The 26542-nt window shown below is 38.0% G+C and overlaps 1 long non-coding RNA gene across 6 annotated transcripts in view; it reads right to left on the bottom strand.

Annotated features, from left to right (window-relative positions):
* The window catches only part of LOC106148224, a 138015-nt gene that overhangs the window by 31394 nt on the left and 80079 nt on the right, over positions 1-26542 (bottom strand). For 2 of the 6 annotated variants that reach the window (XR_001233475.1, XR_001233476.1), the window contains exons 6-7: positions 9290-9406; positions 7458-8374 (exon numbers count right to left, since the gene is read on the bottom strand). This is a non-coding gene — a long non-coding RNA (uncharacterized LOC106148224). Of the gene's footprint in view, positions 1-7457; positions 8375-9289; positions 9407-10325; positions 12224-26542 lie in introns of those variants that run through there. The other 4 variants (XR_001233481.1, XR_001233479.1, XR_001233478.1 and 1 more) reach the window with 3 other exon arrangements.

Genomic DNA, 26542 nt, shown 5'->3' on the forward strand with positions numbered 1-26542 from the left:
AAAATAATATGGCAACAGCATCTATTCTCTAAAGGCTGAAATTTCATTCAGTGATAGTTGCTTAAAAATTAGAATGGACATTTGGAACAGAAATAAAGGGCAGGAGTAAATTCTCAAGCATGGAGAAGAAATAATAATGCCCCCATAACCCACTTATCCTTTTTAATATTTACATTTCATTAATGAGTGTATTAAAAGCTATTTCTTATTCAGCAAGCATTCAGTACAGAGGAAAAGAGAAAAACACTTTTTAAGGAAATTACCCTGTTAGCTAGCAATAACTTTGAAGTTCTTGTTATACTCAGTGCATGGAGAAAACCACTTTGCTAGAGGAGCCGGATTCTACAGTTTCTGAAGAGTGACACTTTCGGCGTTTCTGTCTTAAACCCATTGGCTGTGCCTCAGGACTCTAAACCAAACCTCTGACGCTCTAGCCTTGTTGACGACTGGAGAACCTGTGCCGCTCTGCTGTCAGCTCCTCTGCTCTATCCAGGGCTCCTTGTTTAAAGTCCTTTTCTTCCACACGTCTGCTGAAAATAATCTTATGCATGATGAAATACAATTGCTTGATTCCAATATCCCCTCTTTTTCTTTGACATTTTACCTTTCCTTGGATTTCTGATAATTCCATTCTTCTTTAACTTCACATGACTGCTCCTCCTCAGCATCCCCCCCATTTTGATATCACAGTGATGAAATCCCTTTTATCTCTTTCTCTCCTTTGGGAAATCTCAAACAGATTTAATGATTCTTAAATTTTATGATTTTTAAATTCTTAAATTTTATGATTATAAAATTTTCCCTTTCCTGAAAAGAAACACAAGCTGTATATGAGAGGGATTTGCATCCTCACTCGTGGACATCAAACCTAAGTTCTCAATGATTTCTTTGACCTAAACTCACTGTAGTTTCGAGTGTCATCTGTACTTCTAACTAACCTTGCAATTTAGGTGTTACCACTTTCATTCCTTTCATTTTCTGAGTGCCATTTATTGGTACTGTGTGGCCGCAGTGGGTTTAAATCTTCTCCATTTGTTATGCCAGTCTTCAAGGTAGACTTTCAGTGCTGTTCTGTTTCACAGATAAATTCTGGTGCCCGCAAAGTTTTCCGTGGAGCACCATAGGACTAGACATTTATATTTTGAATAACATCTTGAAGGCACACATTGTTGCAGGCACAGTTATGTGCTATTATTTTAAGTTTCTTAAAATAGAACATGCAAATTTAAATATCTACATCAATAGAATGGGTACCATAAGTTAGTAAATCAGGTTTTAAACTAAGAAGGATCAATGAGGATGGTAGAAAGCTGAGAGTTTATGCTTCACATAAATTTATTCACATTTAATGTGTAATGACACTATAGGAAAATACACACACATACACACACACAAACACACACTCATACATACACACACTTACACAGAGGTCAACGTTGGGTATTTGCCATTTCCCATCACCTCCTTTATATTTATAAAAGTTATTAGGCAGAATAGTAGGCAGAATAGCAGAAACATATTTCCATGAGGGGGTTGAGTGAGAAAGAATTGGTTTGCATGTATTCACATCTAGACCCTTAAGTTTGGTCTGAAGAATGCCTGGTGATCCCTTTCCAGTCTCAAGGCTTTGGTTGAATTGTTTCACTTGTGCAGCTTTAGACTTTCTCAGAGAACAAGAATAGGTCATACCTTTCATTCCTCCTTTTTCAGATGATTAAAATACATAGCCAAAGGGCACAGCAGTCCCCTCTTCCCATGAGGAAGAACCCGAGACTGTATTCTTAGGGTACAGTGTGGTGCTCCCTGCAGCGTGGACACTCTGCAAGCCGGGTGGAGTCCACAGACAGTGTCCAAAGCTGTGGGAGATTCTTTTGCTGCCTGGTTGCTAGGCTGACAGATGGGACCTCATTGTTTCAAAGTTTCAGTTTAGAAAATTCAGGCAGGAAAGGTTAATCTACATTTTAAAACAGTCCTTTTTGAAGTAAATTATATTACAAATGAGAAACCTGTGTGGAGTTCTGGGTTCTCTGTTAGCTTTGGCAGGGCCAGGAGCCTGTTTTGATGATAAAGCCAGCACGGAAAACCTGTATTTTAGATCGCAGGAAAACTAAGCAAATGTAAAACACTTCACATTTGCCTTTTGACACCCAGTAACGAATAGATGAACTTTACTTTCCGGGGTGCCTCCCTGTGATTAATGCTTTTACATTGATGACGTGAGAAGAATGAGCCGTGCGTTGCAGTGGGTCTTCTGTCCGTCCCTGCAGGGCCCGTGCCAGGACTTGGATGTGCACTCGCATTCTGGCACGAGGCTTCACACTTCACACCCAGCACAGAGCCAGCTCGCGAATCCTGTTTTGCACAGTGGCTCCAGACAGGCAGCATGGATTTGAAGGCAGTCTCTTAAAATGTGGCAGTCACAGTCTCCCCTTTCCTATTTGGAACCTATTTCCCAGGCTGGGACCTCTGGGTCCTGCTAGGGAGAACTGCCTTTGCTAGCTACTCTCTGAAGTCATTTCCCTGAAGGTGAGGCTTGATGCTACAGGCCTGGTTCACAACCATTTGCTTTCCGGTATTTGCTGGTGAAAGGAAACTGTTAAATTTTTCTCTTTGCACTTCCATTTAGTAATTACATGCTACACTCTTTGATGGGGGAGACAACACTGATGTCAATACCTTTGGGTCCTTCCTTAGTTTCTGCACTTTCCATGAAGAGGAGGGTCATTCACAAAGCCATGTGATGTCACTGGCACTGCTTTCCACCAAAGATTTTTTTCCCCATTTCAAGACACATGGTAGGTGTTTTCATCAGCTTTTCTCTCACTGGAACAAAATACTTAACACCAGCAAGCTAAAGAAGCAGAGGTTTATTTTGGCTCAGGATTGCAGAGGTCTCAGTCCATGGTAGGCTGGTTCCATTGCTGTGTGTTTGAATTGAGCAGAACATCATGCTGAAAGGATACGGTGAAGCCAACTGCCAAATTCATGGTGGTCCAAAGCAGAGGACAGGGAAAGTGTGCCAGAAGGAAAAGGCCCAGGGACCAGATATGCTCCCAGAAATCACATTCTCTACGACACACTTGCTCCAACTGGACTCCAGATCCTAACTGCACATTCAGCTATGCACTTATCACTGTGTTAGATGCAGTTAGTGCCCTCATAGTCTAATCTAGTGGTGGTGAACCTACAGCATGTGTGCCACAGCTGGCTGTTTGCTGTCACTGGAAGCTCTAAAAGGGCTGCCATCACTGGTCTAATCAACTGTGTCTTAATCCAGTCAGAGTGCTAATCAAGATTAACTAGCATAATAAGCCTTTCCTCCCTTTTTCTCTGTGGCCACATAACTTGCTTTGTTCCAATACAGAGGCCTGCAACCATGCCAACCCTGAATGTTTGGTCAGAGCTGCACAGAAGTGCATTCCACTAGAGTTTAGAAATAATTACTGCTGTTTTGTAATAACATTACAGGCAGAATACTTGGAAAAAGTGAGCTCAAATGTATTTGAACTTGTGATTTAGACAGATAATAAGAAACATGGAGATAGATGTTTTGCAAAGGAGAAGGAGACCAAGGGATTGGGGGAAGCGGGAGAGAGGGAGAGTGAAAGCGAAGTAAAAAGAATTAAATGTATCATGCACCAGTACCAACTACTCACGGTGAGCATAATCCCGATGTGTTTCAAATATGTAGTAATAAAAACCTAAAATAATCCTTGTCATACATCTTGAGAAAGCTGATGGCATCAAGAGAACAAGTATATAAAACTGTTTACTAGAGTCTATGGCTGAGCATTTCTGGGAAGGGAGGAATTGTTCCTTTTCTCACTGACTGATCAAGTAAAAGTTTATAAAATTATTGTCCAGTTGCTTATGTACATTATTTCACCAGAGTTACAGGTCATCAGTTCTCAAAAGAATGCCACAGCCAAGGCCAGGAAATGGCCACTGTTTGCTATGGTCACACCCTGTCTCTGTACTACCTCTTCAGAGAGTACCAGGGAGCCTATTTCTTGTATTGTGCTTCCCACCTGGACCATTGGGCTGGGAAAGTGCACAGGTCTGGAGAAGACAGAACTTTGACATTGTGAAAATAATAATCTGGGATGCCTCTTATTCAAGCAAGTGAGATTGTTAGCTAGTTTCATCATGTGCATTTGCCAGTTGTCTTCCCTTAGGTTCATGTTATTAGTCTCCAGCTTTCAAAGATTTTCATGTTTCTGGGACTGGGGTAGAAATGTGAGATCATGAAGACTCTGTGAAATTATGCATGGCCCTTTCTTTTCTTGGTTTGATCATCTTCCATTCCTCATCTTATGAAGCCCCTACCCTCAGTTCCCAGGGACATTATATTGCTTGCTCACAACTGAAAAAAAAATTCCATTTTTTTACTTAGAGGTGTCAATCCCTCATGTTAATTTACCTAAATAAGACAGATTTAAAAACCTGATTGTAGGCTTAAATTGTGAAGGATCCACAGATCCAAGATTTTCTCGTTTAAGGTATATTTAAAGTTGAAAAAGTAGTGCTTATTAACCTGCACAAGTCTGTATTTGAGCAATTAGACAGGAGATTTTGAGCCTGGGGATTTCTGTATTAACCACATTCTCCCTTATCTTTTCCCTGTGAAGAACAGGGATCTATAACTGAATACTCCACTTCTAAAAGGCTGCCAACCTACAGTGGATGGAAAATGCTTTCTCCCAAATGTGTAATATGCCTATTGGGATTTGACACCTGAGTTCTAACTAAAAATGAGGTTCCCTCACACAGCAACGGTTTCCTGCCTCTGCTCCTCCTAGCATTTAGTTTTAACTACCAAGGCTATGATCTAGCATGTGTTGAGATGGATATACTTGTCACTTTAGGAAAGTAGCAATCTTAACAAGGAACTCTTATTCCGCAAAGAATCAAGCAAACAGAAATAAACATTTCAGTTCCAAAATTATTTGTTTTGTTGGAGAATATGATTTATACATATAACTAATGTGTTTCCTCAATGAGGCAGCTCTGCATGTCTATTCATAAGAGCCACAATCTTCTTGCAAGGTCAGTTTACTACTGAGCTTCCTATAGGAAGACACCAACTGTTATGGTTGATATATTGTGTCACTTGGGGAGTCTAGAGCTTTGGCTAAGTGACTCAGCAGTTATACATCTTGGGGTGAAAAGGATATGCCTTTCCTGCTCTAGGATGTTGTTCATTGTGTCAATTTGAGAAGTTTATAAGGTTAACTGTGTGACTCAGCAGGGAGCCAGGGTGCTTACTTTGTATTCATCCTGAGCCTGTGCAAGAGGAGGGCACGGAGATCATGTGAGTGCTACACGCCCCCTGGGTGGGGGTAGCCTGCTTACAATGTAAGGGAGGGAAAGAGCCTTGTTAGCTTTGCCACTTACCCATTTGCTCTTGTTGCTTTGCAGTCCCATTGCCATGAGCTGTTGCCCTCTGCCATGTGCCGCTCTGCCTTGGAGCCAGCCCATTATGGACTGAAACCACCACAAACTGTAAGCAAAATAAACCTTTCCTTCTTTAATTTCAGGTGTCAGATATTTTGTCTCAGCAATGAGAGAAAAAACACCAAGACACCAACCCAGCCATATGCTCTCTGAATCAGGCTGATCCTTAAGAGGGAGGGAGTTGAAGGTTTGAGCTGCTCAGATTGGGCTCTTGCTCCTAAATCTATGAACTATGTACTTCATTTCTTCAGCTGGTCACGTAACATGTGTGGTGAGTGTATAGGCACAGCAGACTCAGAGAAATTGGTAACTGTTGTGTCGTGAAAATGCTTCACTCTAAACTGTGTAATATTAAATTCAGAACCTCTTATTCAAAAAGTCATGAAAAATGTTAACATGGAAATAGTAGCTCATTCAGTCAAACATAAGAGTTTTTAAAATGTAGAACCCTTGGCTGTTCCAGCCATCTCCCCTTTATCTCAAGATGTCATCTTGCCAGCATATTCTAGTTATTAGTGCAAATTCTAAGCAGAAAAAGAAAACTGGTTTAATCCAAATTTACCTAGTAAAGCCATCCCGTACCGTGTCCCACAAAACAATAAAACAACAGCAGCTGTGATTAGGGTAGCAGACCTAAGGCTGTGGGAACAAGAGTCTCATAAGACTGCTGCTTTCAAATGCTGATAAATATATCTACCCCCAACACAGGCTGGACCACAGCTTTATAGTGTAAGTCTAAAAGATAAGAAAGTGGGGGCCAAGGAAATACCATTGTGTGAGGGAGCTTGCTTCATATTTAATCTGTGCATCCATGAGTTAGTGTAATACAGTCCTGGCTTTCTTCCGTTTCCTCATTCAGACTTCCCCAGAGAAGTAAACAGAACTGGCATAGCGGTGTGTGACTGAGACAGTAGACAGCATTCAATACCTTGGGAGCAGAATATCCTTCAGTGCTTTAGCCCAGGGCTCTGTGTTTTCTGGAGTATAAGACCAGGTTGTGCTGCTTCTCCAGGTTGATCAGCTGTGGTGCAGGTGGGTCACACAGGTGAGGTTACATTTGCCCCTGGTATTCTCTTGAGCCTTGGGGGACCAGATACCAATGAATCTGAGGATTGCATTGTCCACTGCTGCTTATGTGTAAGTGCTAACTTTGTGTGCATGGATGTTTAGGCTCAGGAGACTCTGCACCTTTTACATAGAGAAAATGCTTCACTATCGACTATGCAAAATTAAAATTCACAACCCTTTAAAATATCATGAAGATGGTAATAGGAGATCTTTCAGTCAAACAAAAGGCTTTTTTTTTTTTTTTTTTTTTTTTTTTTTCTTTTTGAGACAGGGTCTTGCTATGCAGTTCAACTGGCCTTGAGCTCACTTTGTAGCTCCGGTACCGGGAACCGAACTCACGACCTTGCGCTTGCCAGGCAAGCGCTTTTGCCGCTGAGCTAAATCCCCAGCCCCCACAACAAAAGGCTTTTTAACAGAGCAAATTTAAGACTACTTGTTACCCACAGCCAAAACTGCTCCTACCTTTTTATGCATCTAAAATTATTTCAACACACATGATTCAACAAAACTACCAAAAATTGTGCAATGAAGTCAAACTGCATCTTGGAAATATTTGAGTAATAAAAATGCCAACAATAAAGTAACCCATACTAAACTATAAATTCTTATTATTATCAAGTTCCCAGGGAGAAATTAAACTTCAAATAGCAGAGTTTCAAATAAATTAAAGTCCTAAATTTTTAAGTAAGAAAATAATTAAAGTCTGAAATTAAAATCCTGGATTTTGTTATTTAACTATCTTAAAGAAATTAAAGCCTGCAAGAATCTTTGCCAATGTCATATAATTTTTCAGTTTCAACTACAGGAATTTTGCAGGGGAATTAAAGGAGCTTCACCAATTTTATAATTCTGTGGGAAATCTTATTTCACATTTTAAGAAAGAAAACAGCTTTATTCATAATTTTAAAAATATACAGGTGGCTGTGGAGAAAACTGATTGGCATCAGACACTGAGAGAATCAGTTGCAGGTGATTTTAACAGGAATAGTCATTTTGATGATATGACCAAAGAAGATCCCCACTGCGTGCAGTCTCCAGGAACCAGGTGACAGGAAAATGACTGTGGAAGAGGGAGAGCCCTCCATTTAATTGGGGGTGCGCAAGGGGGTACACTAAGAGGCCATGAGTCAATCTGGAACTAGAAGTGATATCTTCCCATCAACCAAAGCAGAACCAGCAGTAGGGGCCTCTGTGTCCTACCTCTGCTTCCTTGAGCTATGCAGAGAGACAGCCTACACTCTATTAGTGGGAATGTGCAGCACTAGTGGCTAGTTCTGAGATGTGATGAACGGTAGCCTTCAGCCCTAGAACTGTAGAAGAAAATGGAGGGCTCTCTGAAAGTTCCCAAGTTTCAGTGGTACTCAAAGATGGCAGAAATGCAGGTCTCCAATGTCAGTCAGTAAATAGTCCCAGTTTCCCAGTTCAGGCATCAGATATGAGTTCCAGCATCAGGACATGGATGTTACACTTATTGCCAATAGTAAAGATCTACTAAACGAGAACTCTTTTGATCAGAGTGAGAATGCTGGTTATTTTAACATTTATTGTTGAAAGGCCTCCGAGAGAGCAATATTCTGCTACACGAAATGTGAATTCTATTACTTTAACTATTAATAATATATTTTTAATTACAAAATTGCATTTGTAGGGTCGCATAAATGCCAGTTGCATTTCAGCCATTCTTCCTCTTACCTCTCATCTGCATTTTTGCTCTGGAAACAGGAACAAAGAATGCTTTGCCTTACTTTCATTGCTCTTTTCTGCACTTCTGTGGCAGGGCTGGCTCCTAAAGAACCTGGGTAAGGAAGGGGAAGCCTTGACAGCAATGATTCCTGATGGCTCATGCTCTGTCCTAAAGGCAAGAGAAATGTGTTCAGCCCGGAGAGTGAGTTCCTTGTAGTGAGTCTAGAAGCTGCTGCCCTTTGCCCGTTTGTGTATTATCTAAGGACCTCCTGGAGTGGCCAACAGTGGTGATGATAAAGAGGCAAACAGGGTAGCTAATGACCTCTGAGTCCTCCGAAGGTATCATGTGTATAAAAAATGAAGCATAGCTTAGAATGCTTTTGTTATTCTCAGAAATAATTATTTTTTTCCTCTAAGAAAGAAGAAATCAATGCAAAGAAATGCTATTCCCCATGAACTGTTGAGGTCTTTGTGTTGCTCTACATTGACATCGATGAAAGATTTCTGCAGGCTGATCGATAAATTCTTACTGGCTTTAAACCAGTACAAGTGACCATGTACATTTTAAACAAATCCATGTGGTTCTAAGCCATTTTTATATGTGACCATGGAACAAATATAGCTGTTACAAGTTTTCAATTATAGAATCTCCTTTAGAGGATTTTAGGAATGAAAAGCTGTCCATCTTTGCACTTCTTTCTTCATGTTTTCTCATTTTCTACAGCAAGCTATAGCAGAAAATAGAAGAGTATAGGAACAGGAGCTAGCTAGGTACAGTATATCCCAAGAAACCTGGTTTAGGAGACTACACTACTATAACAAACGAACTCAACACTGTATCATGTTTAAATTACATTTTCCTTGCAAAAAGACAGGAACATTTTTATCCTTCATGACTTTACTGTGTCTGTGTCTGCCTCTTCCATCTGGAGAGTTGCCCTGGCCAGCAGCTCTTTGGGCATCTGTCCCCTTTTCCATTTTTCCCCCACCACGCAAGGCTAGGCCCTCGTCTGTGCATGCGCTGTGTTGCCTTGGTTTCCTAGCAAAGCTTGGAACTTTCCACAGGGTCAACCCTCGACCTTACCTTCAGTTTACACTGGTGACACAGGGTCTTCTTTGTAGCAGGCTCTGGGAACTGGCTCCTCACAGCGCTTTTTTTTGTTGGTTATCACCTTGCAATTGTTTTCGTCTGTGCAGGCTGCTAAAACACAAAGCCACTGACTGAATGGCTTGTAAACAACAGAAATCTGTTTCTTCTAGTCCTGGAGTCTGAGAAGTTTGAGAACAAGGCACCATCAGATGTGATACTGGGCAAGGGTTCTCTTTCTGGTTGTTATGGTTTGAATCTGTGTGTCCCCCCAAAGCCTCAAACAGCCATGGGGCAGGCTTTTAGAGTTTGATGGGTGTGAGAGCTACATCCACCCTGGGGTGGAGAGTTTGCATATGTAAGGGAGAGGAAGAAGCTGCTTGAGGCCATTCCTCCCCCATTCCACCCTGGTGGGGGCTTGTTACTTTTGCTGTGTTCTGCACCAGGAGCTGTAGCCCTCTGCCATGTGCCAGTCTGCCTTGTAATCTGCCAAGTATGGACTGAAACCTCCACAAACTGTAAGCAAAATAAACCTTTCCTTCCTTCATTTTGGGGGTCAGGTGTTTTGTCCCAGCAACAAGAGAAAAGTAACCGAGACGCTGGTTTATGTACTGTGGTCTTCCTCATGTATAGGACAGGAGGAGGATGAACAAGGGCGTCCAGGGAGAGGCCATGAGTTGTTCTGAAACTAGAAGTGAGGTCTTCAGGAAACATTCTGTCATCTTTCCAATAGTACTGAGGTTATGCTGTCTTTCTGCACTGCTCATGACTTCCCTTTATGTCCCAGACTCTTTATGAGTCAGCCGATGTTTCTTTTACAAGGTACTGTAATGCTCTACTCTTTGGGCTTAACGGCTTTGCAAGTCCCTGGTTGGTGGGTAATGGTATTTAGGTATGTGATGCTGGGAAAACCATCACATCAGCCATCAGGATTTTACCTATGAAATTTGGGGGACCCAAGCATTCAGACTGTAGTAGTAGTATATCACAGGGATTCTTCTTTTCCAAATTTGCTAATTAGCAAAGTTTTTTTTTTTTTTTTTTTTTTTATGAAAGCCCTATATTGTAAGCCTGCCAATCATTTTTGTGTTGGTTGCGGGGTCTTTAGTAGGCTATAGGAGCAAGAAGAAAGAAGAGTGCAAAGAACTTGTACGGTTTCTGTCTCCCATCTGCAACATGATTTGCAAGAGATTTGAGTTTATTCTTTGACTTTTATTTCAGAAGACAGTGCTCCCTCATTCCACTCACATTTCCTGACAGCACTGTAGTAAAGACCAAATTAAAGTAAGCACTCAAGAGGTCTGAGGATGTAATTCGGTGCTAAAACACTTTTCTGGCAAGTAGGAGTCTCTTGGTCCAATCTCGAGGACTGCAGAAAAGTTTTTCATGAAAAAACAGAGTGAGTTCCCATATTAACTTGATGAGGTATTTTAGACTCTCACATCATAAGAACCTCAGAAATAGGGGAGGCACAGATCCTTTTGTAACAATCTCAGTCTAATCCTCTTAAAATTTTCCTACTGCTTGCTTCATATTTCAGAATTATCTGCATAATTCTTCTTCATCATAGCCTTTAAATTGGTCCTCCCCACCATACACCGGAGTGTCACAGAAGCCCCGTAGAGCAGCAGTGGAAGGAAAAGTGAACACATACAGAGGCAAGCATACATGCTATTGTTGCCCCACTTCTCAGCCAAAGTATCAGTACATTTTGTTCTTGTTTTTCATTTGACTTTTTGTTTTACACACTTGGTTCGAACAAAGGAGCATAGATTCTGCTAGTCCCTCAAGCAAGCATCTACAATCTCTCTATCCCCTACACCAAACATTTTTGAGCAAAAGTATCCACATTACTCTGCTGAAATTGTACTTTCAAAGGTTCCAAATGCTACCACAATTTTTAGAGTAACATTTGCTTTTATCTTTTATGAGCACTTCTGACACCAATGACCATTCTGCCCTTAATCAAAACCCTCTTCTGGTGCCATTTCTGGGAACCTATGCCCATCGATCTGAGTTCTGCTCCACCTGTTTTTCTTGACATTATTCTGCTAAAGATGGTGTCTGTCGTGGATCATGTTTCCTAGAGTCTGGGGAGAGCTGTCAGGAGGGAAATGAGGGGAGCAATATAAGGAAGGGACATAAAACCTATTGCTTCAGATGGAGACTAACATTACCTGCTCCTATGAAATGGCCTGGAGCTCAAATTGCACTACTCATGACTTTTCTTTGAGGCAGGAGGGCTGACCGGTGTACCACTACTTTTAGCAATAATGACAGCAATAGGGAGATGGAGATGAATGCCTCAAATCATAAAGAGGAACTGGATAAGGCTGATCAACATCAACTATATCATTCTCAGCTATTTCTTCCTGTTCTTTCCACTTTCTTTAGAGCAATGTTTTCTCATGTCTGTGCATACGTGTGTATCTGCCCCGTGATTATCACCATCTTGCGCATCTCCACTTCTTAATTCATTGCACATTTGATGTCCTTCAAAGTTATAATTTTAATGCTAAAATCATTAATCACCACTTTATCTCCACGCACTGACTTTGCTATGTTAGTTAATGGTATCATTATTCTCCTTGTTATTAGGGCTCAAAAGATTTTAAACTGTCTGTCATGCCTTCTTCTTCTGTCATTATTTCTTTTTTCTTTATTCCCCACATTAATTCATTGAAAATAACCCATGATTTCACTTTATGCTTTCTGTCTTTGTTCATGACACTTCCTTCATCTCAGGTGCTTTCTGCCCATCTGTACATGGAAGGAGTGATGCCGTTAGGAGCTGTATAATGTTCAGATTGCTTCCTTTCATCTTTTGCTTTCCCCTGTCCCTCTCCTTCCATCATTTTTGCACATGTCATTGTTCTGTTGACTTCTCCAAGTGAAACTGCTTCAGCCCCTTGCCTCAGGCCAGCAGAATATCTGAGAAAATAATGGATGTAAATATACTGAATAGAAAAAGAGAAAAAACACAGAAGCACAGTAGGACTTTGAAGCAAATAGCTACAAGTTTTTAAAACCAACATTTTAGCTTCAGTATCTAAACTATTACTTTTAAGCAAAAAGAACAACAACAACACACTCTGGCCCATGAAATATCAATGAAGAGACCATCAGAGGGCAAACTGTTGCACATCTAAAATCATCTCGAGTTTTCAAAGCCATTCTAGATATACATTGTATTCCTGCCATGCATGATTAACTCACTCTGCTGGGATCTGAAGGTCTGGAAATCTATAAACATAGTGATCATAATGACTGCAGTTTCTTTTTAGGATGAAGATAACTTGGCATTCTTGGATGATTAAACATTGCGTATTTATTTACAGTCAAAGTTTTTTTTTTATTTTACGGTACAGATATTGTTTTCAGGTTTCCTCTGTCTGTAGCTCCTGTCCACAGAACAGTCCTGCCCTGTTCATGGAGAGGTCTGGCCAGGTCAGTGGAATAATTACACATTTCTCAGCTGAACAAGAGATTTAAGTTTCAGAAACGAAAGCTTTATTTGTTCCAAAAGCACAACTTCAGAGTGGAATGACAGTGAGCAAATTTAATAATTACTCCCTTTAGATACTCAAAACAAATGGTATTTTTTTCTGCTGCGTCTCAGCATCAGCCACAGTGACCAGATATCAATGAAATTTTGCACTTAGCAAGCCATTTTTAGAATTTTGTTAATCAAACAAAACAGAATTTTATTAATCATTTAATTTGTTAAAGGCCTTAGTGAAAATGTTCATACTGCTTTAGTAAAAATATTCATATGAAGGTGTTTCCATAATCAAAATAAAAAGAACATGACTTGGATGATTTTACTTCCTATAGAACTGGGCTAATGCACTCAAATTCATCCTTACTCTAGGAAAAAATGGGGGAAACAACATTTTTTAAAAGGTACCATGTGACAGTATTAAAGAGTTTATAAAATAGTTGGGACTAGGTAGGCCTAGATTTGGCAGAGTGAAATAAGCTACTCAAGATTGCTTTTGCTTGGCAAAGATTTTCCTGGCCTACAGGACCCTCTCCAAAACTGAGCTGTGCCTTTGCAAGTCCAGCAGATCTAGAGGACAGACATCAAACTCAGACACTGGACAACAACTCTGGCTTTCAATTAAGATGAGTTCTGTGCAGGGAATTATGGTCTCTAGGAAGAGTGAAACAGAAATAAATCAGGTGTCATGGGGATTTGCAGCTAGAAATTCATATTTCAAACCCCTCAGAATTCCAAGTCTCTCTGCCAAATTCCAGAAGCTACCACACAGGGGCTCTGAAGGAAATCATCATTATCTTAGACATCAAACCCCCTGCTAAATGATTTATGAGATAAGACATCCATCATAAGAGGAGGAAAACAAACATGCAATAGAAATAGACCAATAAAGAAGTGAGTGGCATGTTCAAATTGTCAGATAAGACCATAAAGCAAGTACTCTTACTTAAAAATACAAAACATAAGACTGAATAATTTGAACAAAAGCTAGAAACATAAAAATGACATAAAATTTAAAAAGAAAAATATATGCAAACAAAAGAATAATAAAATAATTTAATAGTTTATTTTAAGGATTGAAGAGCAAATTAGGCATAGCTGAAGAGTGAACTGAGATTAAAGCAAAGAAAACTTCAGAAAGAACACAAAACTAACAATATCACAAAAGTTTAGAAAAAATACAAATATGGAAGGAGCCACTTGAAACATACAGGAAGAAAAATCTAATATTCATTTGTTTGGGTTTCAGAAAGGAAGGAATGAAATAGAGGGACCATTTGATGAGAAAACAGCTGAAATTATTTCAACACCATCTTCAGCTTTTATTTTATTTTATTTTTTTTTACTTCACTTTTTTTTTTCATCTTCAGCTTTTAAATAAAAAATCCCACCTCTAAGTTTTTTTGAAATGAATCACAAGTGGGAAAAAAAAAAAGTCTTCTCTTAGACAAATCTTAGTGACACTCCTTGAAAACAAAGAGCCAAATTTTAAAGCAGTTCAAGGACACTAATATTAAAAAAGCTTTTTGAGTGCATCAGTGCAAACCACTAGACAGAGGGATGATATTTAGGAAATATATGGCTTCAAAACTAGAATTCTATACCCAATGAATGCATAGTATAAAAACCTGCTATAAAATTTAGAAGTACTTTCCAGGGAATAACAATATAACAATGAAAATATTCAGTAACAAGCTTCACTAAGGACAATTGTACACGGCATATTTTGGGTAGATGGAACTTAATTCAGGATAAGAGGAATAAACCTGTAGGTGAAGGTTGGTTTAGTGAATATTGGCTGAGTAAAACAATAATAACAATTGTTTATGATCCTCAGTATACTTGTTTAATATCATTAAGTACCTGACAGCATTATCTTATAAGTTAGGAATTGGAGAAATAGATATATGATGGCCCAAAGCCTGAAAAAGTAAGATACTCTCCAATTTTTCCTATTTATTATGCTTTCAAGATTGTCTGTTCATCCTACTAAAAGGTAAATTTCCCAAGGGCATTTGGAGAAGTGGGACCTATGCTCTGTACTGATGTATTCTGAGCATCTGGAATAGTAACTGGCACATAATAGATGCCCAGTGAGCTTGGATTAATGAAGGAATTTGCTCTCCTCACTGGCATTTAGTTATTTCTTCTGTGTAACCCCATAGTGCAGTGCAGTCTTAGTGCTGAGGCGTGATTTAAGATGAAGCTCTATGAAACTGTTAAGATACTGCTGATTCTTTTGCATGAAGCCTGATGAACATTTTCGGAAGGCACTCCTGGAAGGCTGGGTATACACAGAATACTTGCAACCTTTCTCTCATGACTTGTTTGGACTTGTCTTGTGGGCCCAGAATTTAGATTTTATTCCCCTTGAAGTGGTTGTTTTTCCTTTTTCTTATCCTGTTAAATATGATTCATTCTTCTGTTTCATTTTATATGTCATTGCAGTATCTAGAATTGTTTGAGGAAAAAGGTGGGATGTATTTAATCAATGTTAATTAATTATCTCCTAAAATGAACAGCCCTCCATGGACCTAGAGTTTGGAAGGAGTTAATGTACTATGCAATGTGCCTCAGATACTCAGAGAGGGTTGGTTACGTGCACTCCGAAGACCCGAGTAACTATGCCATTAACCTTTCCTAGCCTAGCTGTGGAAAGCTCTTCACCACTGGTTCAAGTGACTCTTTTTCCTTTGACTGCAACTAGCTAGAATTTTTATTAAGTGTCATTAATCAACAGTGAAAAATTCTCTGAGCAGGAAAATTGTCACTGGAACGGGCTGCAGTATGTGGAAAAAATAAATAAAAGGGGTTGATAATTATATATTAACTCAAACAGTAACAGTCTTTTCAAATCATCATAGGTCGCAGGTTCTCTTTGATTTTGGGGGTCTAATTTTGGGGAAGACCTATTAATCTTTTTTCCATTTCTTTGCCTTTCTTGTTCAGTAATTGAACTGTTCAGGTGTTATTGATTAATGTAGCTCTCTTAAATGACAGGTTGGTATGGCAGCCAAAGCTATTCTCTATGCTGCTCTTACTTCGGAAATGACTCATGAGTTATTCTGGAAGATAGAGAAAGAATAAGGATTTCAAGTTTTGTTTTAAAAACAGACTTAGGCACTACTAAGGGAGGAGTGTCAAAGCATATTTTCTTTGGACCACTGGGGTTTGAACTAACTGGAATGAAGATTAGTTTGTATGAACTGTAAGAACTAGAACACTATAAACCTATCAGATTGGGGGGATGTGGACCTTAGGAGAGATTTTATTAATATGCATTCATAAGGGTCTAGCTGAAGTGACTGCAGGAAGGAATTATATTCCAGATGTAGCATATTGAGGACCATGCTAGCTGTACAAATGAGTGAAGCTCTTCAAATTTTAAACAGGCTCACATTAGAGGAAAAAGGAAAGAAAACACTGTCTGGAGAAATAGGGAAAAAGAAGTAGATGTTTAGGAAGGTAGACCCTGTAGGATTTTATCATAGCCCAAAACTGCCAGTATCATTTATTTTGTGGAATCAACATCTGTGCTTTGTGATTTAATTGGAGGATATGAGTGCAAGGTGAGTTCTGTTTAGTTTGCAACTCTGGTTGTTTCTCACCCCACACTGTTTGTGTTAATTGCCCCTTGTGGTTGGACTGCATGCCTCTCATCCTCAGTGTGTGCAAGTGAATTTGTGCTGTGCTTCTCTCAAACACACCTGCAAGAAATTTTAATGGCATTAAAACTTGAAGATGCTTTCCTAACTCCCTGTTGCATAACAGTCATGACTATCTGAGGTATCATCACAAAAGGTAATTTAATAATAGCTATGATGATGTAGGCACCTGAAGTTCCAGCTGGCAGTATACACCACTGTAATAATATATATGTTACTGCCTGCTGAGAGAGAGACAGGGAGAAGGAGAGAGAGACAGAGAGACAGAGACAGAGACTTAGCTAATTCTGTACCACTGCTATCTATCTATCTATCTGGTGATTGATCAATTGATCAATTTTGCATTCTCTAAATTGTATCTAAAAAAGAGTTTGGAAATAGATGTAGCAGAGAATCCTAACCAAATTATAAGTTGAGAAACTTGTAATTTGAGAAACTGTGGCCTGTTTCGTTCTGCTCTCCGGATTTTCTCTTAACACAAGTGCAGTTTATAAGAAAATTATATTGTTATAAGTGGGAGTAATAATCCGTTTTACTCACTAGCTTAGTCTTTGTTTTGTAACTATGGCCTCAAAAAAGCAAAAGGAAATGTTACTATTACTAAAATGTGAACCAGAGATTAAATTTTTAAAGATTTGAAAAGCATTTATTTGCTATATCTTAAAAAGTAGATGATCATCTTTTAAGGTAAAGAAGTAATTCAATGTGTATATTCACACAAACTAAAATTTATGTTATGCTTATTCATGTGTATGTTTCTTCAATTCAATCAATACTGAAAATTCAGTTTTGAGTGGGGAATATTTCAGAAAAATGAACATTTTTTAAATGTACACTGTCTTGATTATCACTATAGGACTGTACTTTTTATTTGTCATTTAGCAAATGTTTTGAAATGTGGACATTAAGATGAGAATAAAAATGTGTGTATCATAGTTATGAATTAAATGCTTTCTATGTGCTCTATAATCATGTTCTTTCACTGTGCCCCAGTATAAAGAAATAACATTTTAGATTGTCCTGGTTTTGGTAATTATTTGTAGTTTCAAATATATATCACTATAACTGGCAGGATTTATGTGTGTGTATGTGTGTGTGTGTTAACACGTGCATGTATATGTGTACATGTGTGTACAGAAGGTTAGGGAGAAACAGAGGTTAAATATTGCCAAGAGAATAATGTCAGAGAATTATCTAATTTGTGCTTAGTTCCTGTATCTGACATTTCAGCTTACAATTAGCTAACTTTTTTCATATTTGATATATATTAGAACTATTTCAACTTTTACTAATGTAATAGATTATTTAATACATCACACGGGCTTTTAGTAAATGATAAAAAGCAAAAAAAAAAATTATCCATTTTCCGTGTAGATTGTCTTGATGCCACTGTGTGGTCTATATTCTTTCTTCAGAATGGAAATGTAACATTTTCAAAAGTGGACCTAAAATTTTGAGTTAGTTGAGCTAGGCAGTTTAAAGTATGTATTATCAGTGAATTTCCTAAAATAAATCTTAGTGAAGCTGCAAACCTCAAATGTTACCTTGGTTTAGTTTATAATTTCAAACAATAACTCAGGAAAAGATTATCTATATGAATTTGAATTTTTTTAAACTTAAATTTTAAAAAATAAATTTAATTGTTATTTTAGGTATACTCAATGTTTTTTTCAATTTATTTAACCTTAGATTTTTGCCCATTTCATTGAAACACTAACGTATTTATCAAAGGAAGAATTAAAAGTATGAATATAATGATGTACAGTATGTCTTTCTCATGCATATCATTGTAGTAAGTAAAACAGTCTTCAAAATGGAAAAGATTCAATTTTATTAACTAAAGCATAATATCATACACTCTCGCACACCAAAAATTATACTGTCACCTGCAAATAAAAAATATCATTGTGGCCTACACAATAGTGGCAGTTAGTCTTTGGAAATAGGAGGAAGTGCGGTAGTAAAAATGACAAAGCTTATACAGTAGTTCCACCATGACAAAATAAACTACTGGTTTTTCTATCCTTTACTCTATCATGCTTGTCATTTTATTGTGAAATGATCTTTGAAATTCCAATTGCTGTTAGATATGCTAAGAGGTAGTGGTAGTAGATTCTGTGACTTTTTCTTAGAATGCAAATTGTGACAAAATGGATTATCAGATGGACTGGCTTTAGAATATTCTCAGGGGTAGACAAATATACTTCTGGATGTACCTGGATGGGTCACAGGCATGACCCCTGGGGGTCTAAATTTTTTTCTCCACTCCTTTCTCCCTGGAACTATTCCCCGGCTCAGCTGTCTGGTCACCATGAACTAAGCATCCTTGCTTAGCCACTCCATCTGCAGTCTTGAGACCAGAAAATGATGGATTGAATCCAGCTAAACCATGAGTGAAATTAAAACTCTCCTCATGTAAATTGGAGAGTGAAATATTGGAGAGTGGGTGTGAGATATTGTGTCCCAGCAATGAGAAGCCTGACTAATACAGAAAACTGGGATGAGAGAAGAGGGGTCATTGCAGGGAATACGTTAACAATGTAGTTTAGAAGCATTTGAAAATAATTTTTGGAGAGTTTGGAAAAGTTTGGAGATTTTGGTTAGAGAACTTTAGAAGGCCGGATGTAGAGCATGATTGGTGACTCTTGTCAGAGCTCGGAAGACTAGAATGCAGAGAGAAAAGTAGACAGAAAAAAGCCAAGAACAGGGCACTGCAGTTAGAAACAAGGGCTCCATTGGAAGTTGGACTAGAGGTCATGTGTGTTAAACATTTACAAAGAATTTGTTTACATGTATCTATATACTGACATTGCAGAAGGCTGAGATTGGAGTGGAGGTACTAATTAATCTCACTGAGGAATTTCAAGACATCCAAACATTCTAGCTGTGGCATAGGTAGTAGTGATGGCTTTTCACTAGATTTACAGTGTGGACTGGGAGAAAAATATCAGAGTATTAAAATCTGAAAAACTTAAACTTGGGCCCAAAAGAAATCATGAATAAAATTAAAAACAAAGATTCTGTGGTTGCTGAAGAGATTAATGTCATTAAAAAGAAAACAAGTACTTTGTACAGGACAAGAAAGATGCCTTGAAATCATCTCAGAAATTAGCAAAATTTCACCTGTGGTGGGCGTAGGGGTGTAAAAGTGTTAACCTTTCATTTGAGAAGATAGTTCTTGGCGCTCCAGCTCAAAAAGAGTCTGTTAGCAAATTCATTCTCCAGGATTTATTTCACCATGCTAATCCACCCAGTTACTCAGAGGGTGCTGATTTCATGTTCCATGGAGGTCTACCTATTGCCCATTTGGCAGACCTTGGCTTGTCTAGGTGATACTAGTTTTATAAGTATGCAAAATGCTAGAGTTGTAGGGTCAGAGAAGCTTCCACTTAGATTTCAGAAGCAGGTCAAGAAGCCCCTGAGAGGGAAGTGTACAAAGCTATAGGAATGAGGCCAAAGATGTAATGGTGACCCCAGAAAGTTGAAATGCCAGAACTATAGGATGTTTGTCCAGGAAAGCTTTATGATAGGAATAAGGCCAGACCAAGAGAGGCATTTGGGCTGCAACCAGCAAGGTGATAGGGATAGGGCTGAAACTCACATCTCACCGTAGCATGCCCTGGATGGTTGATATGGAGGTATAAGACAGTATTTCCCCAGCTGTTTTTCAGTATTGCTTTGGTCCCGTTCTTTTTTATCCCTTATTCCTCCCTTTTGAGATGGGCATGTTTACCCTGTTCCATTGTACCTTGGAATTATGTACTTAAAAAAAAATCTTACAAAGGCCCACAGCTAAGACTTTGCCCTCAATGTAAGAGGAGACTTGAAAATTTGAGGAGACTAGGGGGACTGTTGAGACATTGGGGAAATGATTATTGTATTTATTTATATGTAAGATCCATCTTGGTGGTTAGTACAGCACATTTCTGGTTGTATCTATGTGGATCATGGAGGCCTAATCTTAGGGTCTGCATCTAGCTCCCTAACCCTTTCTCTCCAGCATGGTTACCCTACTCTGCTTCACATCTTTTGTGAACTAAGCATCTTTACACAACAATTTCCTTCTGCCATAGCATTTTTGCCCTGGAGTCATTTGACCCTGCACTGAATCCCCTGAAATCATGAGCCAAATTACATCTCCCCTCCTTTAAATTGTAGGTTTATGTATTGTGTTCCACTGAAAGGAAACCTGAATACTACAGAAGCCTTTCCCACATGTGCCCTGAGGAACTTGTTATTGCATCTCATTCATCAGAACTGAATAACCTTGCTACCTGTAGCTGCAAGGAAGCCTAGGATTCTAAGTAGTTAGCTTTGCAATACAATAGCAAAACAACTCTTCAACAAATTATTTTCTTATTCTCTTTAATGGTTTGAACAATCTTCCATTCTTGTGGTAATCTGAGCAACATAGTTGAGGATAGCAATATGTAATATAACAACCACTGTTAATTCATATTATTTTTTCTTGAAACCCTGTGTCACTTAAAATGTTCTTTCTATGGTTTGTTTATGTTTGTGATATTGGTATGCTGCTATTGTTCTATTTTTTGTTTGTGTCTCATTTACTACTCTCTTTAAAATAAAAAATAAAAAAAAAAAACACTTCCAGTCTCTATAGTACAAGGCAGTGAGAGATTACAGGGTGAAGAATTTTGTCAGAAGTACTTACTATGATTTCCAAATTCTATCTGATGTCTAATTAAACTCTAGCAATTGAAAACAAAATTATGGGACAACAAAGGAAATGAGACATCTTTTGAAAGTTATTGCAGAGAGATAAATCTGGTAGGACTGATGCACATGATAATTTCAATTCTAAAATATCATTTGCTCTTTTAGAAAAAAGAAGATCCATTTTATTGCATGTACTTTTAAAAATTATGATGAAAACTGGGAGTTTCTCCTTAAACTGACACTTAATACAATGCTTTTTAAGAATAGCATATCTGTCAGCAGACTAGTGTGATAATTAGATAAAGAATTTTTGGTGAGGAGTTAGTTAAATGAGCACTAGTATCACTACTCAAATGAGTATTCATAACCACTACTTGTTTTATTCTAGAGCAGCAACAAAATGGCAGAGACGACAGCTGCCACATCATATACATACACACACTCCTTCCTACACAAACTATGCTTTGTACATCAGATGCAGCATAAATACCATGGCATGTGGCAGTTGCTATGACAACAGGATTTTTTTTAATGAAGAGCAGATGGAACAGGCATATAAAACTTGCATAAGTTGTTAGTAATCTGTGAGTTACTGCAGACTAGTTGCTGAAGGAAACTTTAAAATTCTAGCTTTTCTAATTGTTCCATAAAACACGTTCAACTACCTCTTCTCTCCTTGCCTAGTTCTGTTCATTTTGGTATCAAGTTAGAGTGGAAAATTGTCAACTGTTTCTCTGTACCACAGAAAATGTGTGCAATTATAAGTTGTGTAATTGTGTATCCCTGCCTCTGCTTTTCCAAATGAATTTCTATTACAGAGCTGTTAACTGTGTTGTTCATCAAATACATAAGCACTTCTAATGGCCTCATATTAAGTTTAATTTGTATAAATTCAGTAAGCCCTATACAGTACACGATACTTTTGAATATATTTACAATTCATACAGTATACATAATGACACTGAGATCAGCTTTTAAGTATGAAATGGCTGAAATATTCTATGTGGTTTGTTACAAAGTACAAAATGATATATAAGTGCTATGGACCTATAATTAATACTTTTGATTAATTTTTTCTCTGTTTCTCTAAGCATCCAATCTAGATGGGCCTTGTAAAGAGTATCCTAATCAGTGATACTTCCCATCTGCTATATAGAAACAGGGAGGAAAAAAATCAAGGACATATTTTCTGGTAAAATCCTAATTATTTTTGTATATTACATGATTTTCTATATTTATCTGTAAAATAAAATGACGAGATTTCAACACAATTCAGCAACTATTTAAAGTGTCCTCTCTATAAGGCAACACAAAATGATAACATTTTCAAGAGTAAACAGAGAAACTAACTTTAAGGATGGGAATTGTGGAGAAATAGGAAATGTCTCTAATATGAAATAGACCTTAAGGATTATTAGGGGGAAGCTGTTCAGATTCCAAATAGGAAGTATCATTTTAGACACTTGTTCTCTTTAATGTCTCCTTATCAGTCCCCTCTGTTGGTTAATGCAAATCTTTCTTAGATCTTCTCTGTGCATGTCTATGATTTTGTATTTTCCTTGTTTCTTTTTTCTTCTCTGATAAGAAAATCTCTATCATGCACACTGTGGAAATATTCTGGAGAGAAATGATTCACATGGATAGAGAATACAGTTATATTAAATCCACTTTCATTTATTCTGTGTGCTTGCTCTTGAGAATTTCCCCAAAGATGTGTCTGGGTTTTAGTTAGTCATTATATTTTCCATTTTGTATGAGGACAATGTTGGTCAGAGAAACTCATGACCAGCAGTTCATTTATGTTGCTGGCATGTAAAGACATCCCTTTGGATTGCACCCCTGGCTGCCACTTTAGATGAGATGATGGCTAGTGTTTCTACTTCAGACAGTACCAAACTCCACGATGTGAGAGTGCAGCATTCCAGTCTGCTTTGATGTGGGTTTAATGAATGATACACCTCTGCACCTATTGCCCGGGTCTTTCAGGCAAGTTTCATGGTGAAAAGCTGTTCAGTAGAAATCCAGGGAGACTGAAAATTATCTTGCAAATTATTCATTGCAACCTCCCCTGTCGGTAAGTCTGCAGACTGATGGTGTGTTGCAAAAGTTGGGGCCACAAACCTTTATTCATTAATTCATTAGTTTATCCATCCACTATTTATTAAAATCTATTCTAACCTGAGGCCAAAAGGGCACTGGAAATAGAGATGAATGTGGCAGACTTTTGGTACTTTCATCCTAGTACAGAGCACTTCTTTTTTAAAGATAATGTTTGCAAATCTCACCTTCTATAAATTAGAGCATAGGTCATGGGACAGAGACTAACCTTGCTGAATAACACAGAGTAGCCAAAGGCAGAGGGAACATTTCAAAACAGAGCCTATAAGCTCCTAAGTTGAACTTGAAAGTAAAACAGTAGCAATTTTTATTTTAGGCCTGGGCTGTCTATATTTTGTAGGCCCCACAGTATTTTTGTACGTCCCACAGATACTCAGTTTGCAAGTTCCAAGACTGAGATTTTGTTTTTTTTTTTTAGTTATTTTACCAAGAGAGCCCCAATTGTGTTATCAAGCTTAGAACTGATTACTGACTCTATGCATTTAAATAAGTGGAGTAATCATAGCATTTTAAAAGTTGTTATTAATTTCATCATTATACATACCATAGTAAATCTAAAATAATTATATAATGCGAAAAGAAAGAAAAGAAAAAAATATGTTTTTCTTCATCAGGATTAATACTATGAATCCAGAATACATTTATTATTTTGCAGTAATAAGGTGAATATTTAATTCTTCAAAAGATCCATCAGTGAAAGGTATGTATGCCTGTAGTATTTTAGTACTTGAGACAAAAATGTACTTCCTTGAGCCCTAAGCACAAAATGGGACTTTGCATGTTGGAGTCAAAACTCAAAAAAGCTATTGTGCCTCATTAAGAACCAATACACAGTAATTACTGAAATCATAGTGCATTCCTTAACAAATTAACCCTTTACTCCATGGGAAGCTAGAGAGAATTAAGCACGCTTTGACTTCCCAAGAGTTACATGTATTCCTATATTTCTAATTCATTACAAAAATAATTGTGGACTCTAATTTTGTTTAACTAGTGTGCTACTTATAATTGCAAATAGCTGTTAAACAATTGCACAAAAGCTTAGCTTTGTAAGACATTAATGACTATTCAACCTCCAGTAAGACACTTAATATGGAAGGACGTGAGAGATTTATAATTAAAACAATCTTCTCAATGAATTGTTTGCTCAGAAAACAAACAGCTCGCCTTTACCTTGGCACTGGTAATTGACAATTAATTGACAGTACGGTTGACAGTGCATTTGGCTATGTTTTACTACTTATTAGAAATAGGATTTACATCCAAAATATTATCACAGAACTTGTAACATTATTAACCATAGCTCACTAGCAAAATATATGATTGAGTACCCTATTCTTGTTTGTGTCATTAGTAAGTGTGAATCAGTACAATGGAGAAGCTTGCATTGCTGCTAGTTGTGATTATCCTCTCGCTGTATTCCCTAAATGGTGCTAGATGAACAGACATGGAATAATGGGGTGCAGTTTTTAAAAAGAAAGACCGTGACTTAATGGTTAGATCCAAGAATAGCTCTGGAAACTTTTCCCCAATACCATTCTTATCAAATAAAAGTAGAGTAATCATCATAAATAATAGTGGTCTAATGTTCTTATTATTTTATATGCAAATATGGCTGATTCCAAGGCATTAGTTCATGTGGCTTTTTCTCTTCATAAGTAGAGTATGGGTTTTCTAATTTATAGGTTTTCTAATTTATAGGTTCTTGGGTTTTCTAATTTATAGGTTCAGGAATGCTGGCAGTTGGCTAGTCTTTCTTTGTTTTCTTTTGTCTTTTTGAGACAGGATCTTGCTATGCAGTTCAGGCTGGCTTTGAGCTCACTTTGTAGCCCAGGCTGGCCTCAAACTCACAATGATCCTCCTGCCTCAGCCTCCCAAGTGCAGGGATTACAGGCGTGTGCCAAGTTGGCTAGTCTTGATGACTAGTATCATTCCTGCTAATTCTTTGAGACTTAAAATGCAGGTTGACTGGATTTTTCTGGTCTCTCTCAGTACCATTTCTGGCTCTTCTTTTCTGTGTGCCCTGTCCCTTAACCTTGCTCACTGCAGAGAAACAAGCTCTGTATATGAAGAGAAGACACACTGTCCTTTAGTGTCACAGACAGTGGAAAGTTAGGAATGCTCTGAATTTCAGTTCTTTTTGTTTTTTGTAAAATAGGTAAACTAGCTATATGTGCCCTGATTACCTCTCAGGGTTTTCCTGAGAAAACAATGAAAAATTTTATGTGAAGGAGCTATATACATATTGGTCTTTGGTGCTTCCCAAACTGATTTAAATTCACTAATGTAAATAATATAGTCATTTACTATTAATCATATCCCATACAATCATAGTAGTCATTAACATTGGTATCCTATTTTATTTTGATGATAGACTCAAAACAAAGATATTATGGTGTTAGTACAGGCATTATAGGCAATAGAAACAAAAAATAATACAGTAGAAATATCAATGATTTGGAATCTGGCAGAATGATTTTGAATTTTAACAACCTGTGTATCTCCAAGCAAGTTGCCAACTCTCATAAACCTCAGCTTTCTGATCAGCAAAATGGGATTTTAAAAATTCATAGTGCGGAGCTCGGAGATTAAATAATACAATATGTATAAGATTACTGCCTGCTGGGGCTGGGGATATAGCTCAGCGGCACAAGCGCCTCCCTGCCAAGTGCAAGGTCTTGAGTTCGATCCCTGGTACCAAAGGAAAAAAAAAAGGTTACTGCCTGCTGTAGTTATGATATACCTGTTAGTGATTACAAATGAGTAAGTATAGGCATTTGGTATATTATTTTTCTTGGAAACTTTACCTGTTAATCTATTAACTACTGTAAACTTGGCTGTACCATTGAAAGAAAGAGAAAACAATAATAATATCATTTTTTGCACAAAAGATTAGTCTTTCTAAGTACACACTTCATTTTCATGGTTGTACATTGTTTCTGCAATCCTTACAGTAAGGGCAAATATGCACTGAGTGTGCATCTACGTGAAATAGGCTTTAGTACCTGTACTAGCTCACGTTCCCACCACTGAGACATGCAACTTAAAGGAGAAGATTCAGTCCATGGTTGGCCGAATCCAAAGCAGAAACAGCATGGCGGATGGGTCTAGCAGAGGCCATGGCAGCCAGAAAGCAGAGAAGCAAGGGAGGAAGCAAGGAAAAGGGCCCATCTTCCCAGGTCACATCCTGTGTGAGACATCTTCAACACGGTCTCACCTTTTAACAGCCTGGTGAGCTATGAACTCATCCATGAATGAGCGCACTGAGGAGTGCACCATCCCCATGACCTG

Source organism: Chinchilla lanigera, unplaced genomic scaffold (genome assembly GCF_000276665.1).
Source record: "Chinchilla lanigera isolate Chin_1 unplaced genomic scaffold, ChiLan1.0 scaffold00017, whole genome shotgun sequence".
NCBI lineage: Eukaryota > Metazoa > Chordata > Mammalia > Rodentia > Chinchillidae > Chinchilla > Chinchilla lanigera.